This window comes from Argentina anserina, chromosome 2 (assembly GCF_933775445.1).
Source record: "Argentina anserina chromosome 2, drPotAnse1.1, whole genome shotgun sequence".
NCBI classification, from domain to species: Eukaryota; Viridiplantae; Streptophyta; class Magnoliopsida; order Rosales; family Rosaceae; genus Argentina; species Argentina anserina.
Genome location: NC_065873.1, coordinates 7,188,065 through 7,193,846, shown reverse-complemented (window position 1 = coordinate 7,193,846; position 5,782 = coordinate 7,188,065). Strand labels below are relative to the sequence as shown.

At 38.0% G+C, this 5,782-nt stretch overlaps 1 long non-coding RNA gene across 2 annotated transcripts; it reads left to right on the top strand.

Annotated features, from left to right (window-relative positions):
• Nucleotides 1-629: 629 nt before the first annotated feature.
• On the top strand, nucleotides 630-5,305 carry LOC126783900 (uncharacterized). Of its 2 annotated transcripts, XR_007670900.1 has the most exons (6): nucleotides 631-1,745; nucleotides 1,826-1,908; nucleotides 2,337-2,578; nucleotides 2,755-2,900; nucleotides 2,987-3,166; nucleotides 3,440-5,305. It is a non-coding gene; the product is annotated as an uncharacterized LOC126783900 (long non-coding RNA). The 2 variants fall into 2 exon arrangements; XR_007670899.1 differs by having other exon boundaries at nucleotides 630-1,745; nucleotides 2,987-5,305.
• Nucleotides 5,306-5,782: the final 477 nt, after the last annotated feature.

Sequence of the window (5,782 nt, the reverse complement as noted above, 5' to 3'; positions counted from 1 at the left end):
TTTAGGCCTCCTACCGGGAATCAAGTTGAAGAACCTTATCAAGAGTCTGCCCCAGTATATAGTGGAGTTTTCGATCTTACCATTGATCTGGGTCATTTTCAATCAATTGAGGCTACTATGCTATGGTCGGTAAATGAGGAAGAAGAAGAAGAAGAAGAAGAAGATGATGATGATGATGATGATGATGATGATGATGATGATGATGATTATTATTATTATTATTATTATTATTATTATTATTGATTATGTCTAATATTTTATCATTTATTGTGTTATATAAAGTACCATACACGCGATATGGACTTATAACTGAACATTTCGGAACGTATTGAATTCTAAATTATGTTTTCAATTTATCTAAAAATTGGCACACCCTTATATATGTTTCCAAAATTTTGAATGATTAATTTCAAGAGACGGAAAAAATGAAAGTTCGTCTCTTGACCATAATTGGGACGACGGGGCTTAGGATGTTGTCGTCGGAAGGAAAACAATATTCGGCGTTGTTTCTTTGTGCCTAAATTTTCAGCAAATTTTAAATTGATTAGGGAAAAAACTCGAGCGACGACTTTCCTTCATTTTCCATCACCATATGGGGTAGATATAATAGCCAGCTTCCCAATCTCTCCACCATTTCCTTCAAACCCTAAAATTATTGATTCCCCAAATTTCGATCTATCAAGCCCTAAATCCAAACTTTCCACAATTTCGATCGAACCCTGAAGTCAATCTCATTCGAGCCCTAAATCCAATTTCTCCCCAATCTCATTCTCTCTCCCTGCCCCAATCCTTTTCACCAGCCTCAATCTCTTTCAGCTCCAGCGATGCCTCCGAAGTCAGCCCGCCTTCGCCAACAACAAGCTCGGCGAGAAGCAACCGACTTATAAGCCCTACTCAACGGCACATCAGAGCTGCCGTCTCATCCACCCTCTAACGCACAATCGGCTTCTCCTCCGCCGCCTCCCACCATAAACCGCAACACCACCACCACCCAATCTCTGTCTCCTCCGCCGCCTCCCCCACTCCTCAACACCACGACCAGACAATCTATGTCTCCTCAGCCCTCCAATGCACCACAATCAGCTTCTCCTCTGCCGCCACCCATAATAAACCCCAATACCACCACTGCCCAATCTTTGTGTCCTCCGCCGCCTCCCTACTCCTCAGCACCATGACCATGCAATCTCTGTTCCTCCGCCGCCTCCCCCACTCGGCAACACAAAACTCGTGGCCAGCTCCGCCACGGCAGGAGAAGATGGCCCCATCGCAGCCCTACTCAGCATTCGGTGCAAGAACGCAAAAGGTGGTGAATTTTTAATTTTTTGGAAATGAGGATGCAATGCTTCTGGGAATACAGTTCTGGTTTTGTTGCTAGTTTAAATATTTTGTTGATTCGGTATTTGTAAAGTTGAGTCATTTATACTGATTCGAATGAGTTGGAGAGCTTGTAGCTTCTAGGAATTTTATTCTTGAACATCATTTCAGTTTTTGTATAAGATAGGAGAGCTTTTGCCAATTTGGGTCATTGAATGCTTAGTATATATAATGTAGAAAGGTTTGAGATTTAGTAAAACTATTAATATAATATAGTAGATGATATTATCTCGAACTGAATGTGGGATTGGTATGTAATGTCAAGTGTTGAGATTGTAGATGAGGACATTAGGTTGTGGAAAGCTTTAGGTTGTCTTGGCTTGGTGGATTTTGGCTTTTGAATGCAAGTGGTCATGATAACAAATTTTGGGGTAAGTGTGTTTTGAGGTTGTTTAAGATGTACTAAATGGGAAATGTATTTGACTGTTTTCAATGCTTGTTATTTCACCAGATATTACAGTAGCTTGAGAGAATGACATAGTTGGGGGCTGATTTGTGTAGTCTCAACTATTATAAATTTGGAATTTCAAAATGGTATGTGCTTGTTTTAATGATATTCAGATTATAGTCTGGTGTTTTGTCTTCATGCTATTCAGTTTTTCCTTATTGGTTTTACTTTGCCATAATCAAGTGAATGACTGTTGAGTATGTGATCATGGTTGTAGTCTCTGATACATCTCTTGCAGCTCAGTTTGACATGGAATCATGATAAGTACATGTTCAGTTTCTTTTGAAATTGTGTCTTTTCTTTATGTGATAATTTCAGTCCTCTTGCTTTATGTTAATTGAATATGGTTATATCAGCCAACATAAGAGCAGTTATTGTAGTAGTAATTGTGTCCATGACGGTGTTTAATTATATGCTCTTTTTAGTACTTACTATTCAAGATTATAAGTATATATTTGTGAGCATAGTATGGCCCCTCATTTTATTCTACTTACTCCTTCACTATTATGTGCAGGGGGTGTAGTTCTGAAACGTCATGTCGTGATAAGCAACAAGATGTCACAGATAATGAAGGCCATTGGAGGAAAGGTCAAGCTTGTGTGGTCGGATTTCCACGGCGAACCTCGCACAAGTGATAACTGCAACCTCCTAGTTAGTGACATTGGCACCACTGTCAGGGCACACATTCCAATGCTTGCACCCACATTTTATAAGCTCCAAGATTATTAAAAAGAGGCTGTTGAAAAATACTTGGAGGTGAATGTGTTCGATTTTGTAATTTTATAAATTTCTCTTTGTGCCATTCTTCGTCTCTTGTTAATTATATTGAAGGTCATAATGTGCATTTACTTTTTTTTATTTGGCATAACTACTATAATATACCGAGAAGTGATATCAAAATTTGGGAATTCATTGATTACAAATCCTATCAGAGATACAATGATTGGAAATACAAGTGCCACAAGCATTTTGACGATTACAGGGATGTTGTTCCCCTTGAATTCATTCACCGTCCCGATCAATGGGACTACTTGATCACCAAGGAATTCTGGGACAAAGACCAAACAATAAGTAATTTGTGAGTACATGCTTCTATATAATTTCAATATTCATTTTATAATTTGAGCTATTCTAACTCATATATGTATGTATTGTTTTTTTTAGATCGTAAGTGTGCACAACAAAGAAAATCGGAACAAAAATCCGGAGCCGCTCAATCACAATTCCGGGTCAAAACCTCTTAGTCATAGGGCATAGGAGCATTTAAAGTAAGAACATTCGGCCATGTTCTGTGCATCCGCACTGGATGCTTATCTACCTTGCAAGAACAAGAGAGAAAAACTGGTGAGTGTACTGATCTTTGTCAGCATGTTACTATTTTGGTGTTTTATTTTGGTTGGTTTGCTGCATTAGTTTTCCCTAATTTGGAAGCATGAATAGAATACTTGTTTGCTCATATGTGGATTTATTAATGAGACAGGGAAATATGTTGTTAAGATGTTTGTTAAAAATTTGTAAAACATACTTAAATAGTAGTAACATGGTTGACAAAAAAATTGAAATGATTGAGAGAATAACATATAACATATATGACTAAGAGTAATCTTATATGTGCAGGGGGGTGCAAATCCTAGGTCGCAAGGGAAACTCGTGTATGCCCGTGCGACCTGCGGACACAAATGCAACACTGAATTGAGGGTCGGAATGCAGATTCTTTTTGCATTTCCGAAAATTCGGTTTGACTTTTCAAATTCTCTTTACTGGTCATATTCTTCTTTTGTAACAACTGAGTTATTGTGTGTTATGGAGAATTATAACAGAGTTGAAATCAATGTTTGTAACATATGTGACTCATATATGTTATGATATTTTTGATTTCTATAACAGCCATCTTATTAATTGTTGATTGCAAATCCTCACAGTATAAATAGCCATCATCCTTTCATTGTAAAATCATCCCATTCAAAACACAATCCTCTCTCCACTCTCAAAATTCTTAGATTTTCTCTGGTGATAGAAAGAGGTACATTTCGAGTTCGTTGAGGGTTCTAGTTAGTAGTGCAATTTCCTAGAATCGTTTAGTCGTTATATCCTGGGAGACAAGCGCCAAGCATCCTTGCACCGGTAGAGGAGGCGTAGACGTCTTAAGGACAATGTGGTATCACACACGTCTCGACTAGTTCTTCCATCACCAATCGTTCGGTATTTTGGTTGAATTTCTTTTCGTGTTCTTCGTTTCCGATTTATAATTCGGCTTATTAAATTATATATGCAATATATCACTGTTTTTATAACAATCTTAAGACGTTTAATTTTGATATTTCTTATATAATTTGTATTCGATATTTATCTACAATTTTTCAAGTAAACTTATACCTTGTGTGTGTGTTTCAGTTTCTAAGAATGACTAACGGAGAACATTCTGGAAATGGCATGGGACCTTTGGTGCCAACTGTGCCTACTGCTCCCGTTGTACCTGTCTCAGTATCCCATGGGGAAAAACCTGAGAAGTTCAACGGTTTGCATTTCAAGAGGTGGCAACAAAAGATGATGTTTTATCTCACCACTCTGAATCTTGCAAGATTTTTGACGGAGAATGCTCCTGAGTTCAAGGAAGATGACCATGGCGATCAAGCAAAGATTGCTGCTGTGAATGCATGGAATAATTCTGACTACTTATGTAGGAATTATATCATGAATGGTCTAGCCGACTCATTGTACAATGTGTACATTAGCATGGGAACGGCAAAGGAGCTATGGGAATCCTTGGAGAAAAAAAATATATATAAAACTGAGGATGTCGACGCCAAGAAGTTTATCGTGGGCTGCTTCCTTGATTATAAAATGGTGGATTCCAAAACTGTGATGAGTCAATTCTCTGAGATTCAGCTAATCCTGCATGAGATTCACGCTGAAGGAATGCTACTAGGTGAAAGTTTTCAAGTTGCATGTGCTATTGAAAAGTTACCACCTGCTTGGAGGACTTCAAGAATTATTTAAAGCACAAGCGAAAGGAAATGACCATGGAGGATCTAGAGGTTAGACTTCGCATTAAGGAAGACAACCGAGGATCCGAAAAGAAAGCATGGATCAATGATGTCTTTGCCAAGGCAAACATGATGAAACATGGTCAAGGTTCCAAAAACAAGAAAGGCAAGTATCATGGGTCCAAGCTGGGGCCGAAAGGAGTCATCTCCAAGAAGCCAAGGTTTGAAGGCAAGTGCTACAACTGTGACAAGACTGGTCACAAGTCTGTCGACTGCAACAAACCAAAGAGGAACAAAATAAGGGAGGCAAACCTGATTGAAGCCGTCACTCAGGAGGTTGCTGACATGAACCTCTGTTGTATGATATCGGATGATAGCATGGAAAAAGTCAGTGATTATGACTGGGGACTAAATGACTTAGAGCTATGGTATGACCAAGCCAAGTTTTTGGATTGATCTGTAGAACAGAACTGAAATTATCGAATAAATTGATGTATGTTCTTAAGGGTTTTATGAGTATAAAACTCAGTGTTGACAAATGTGTTTTGTCTGAAATTGACATAGAGCCATGAGTGGTGGATTGTTTATTGTCAAAAACTAGTTATTACACCTATATGAGTCTTCCTAATTTATGGTAGTGAAGAATATAATATATGTCAATTAACATGCACAAGTATGTACTTGTGTAGAGACAAAACTGACTAGATCATCTTCAAAGTGTTGAAAGAAACAATGAACCCCTTGATCTGATTCATACAGATGTGAGTGATTTAAAATCAACGTTATCTAGAGGGAATAATAAATACTTTATTACCTTCATAGATGACAGCACGAAATATTGCTATGTGTATTTGCTAAAATGCAAAAGTGAGGCCATAGAGAAGTTCATTCTCTATAAAAATGAGGTTGAGAACCAACTCAACAAGAAAATTAAGGCACTAAGAAGTGACCGAGGAGGTGAGTATGAATCGCT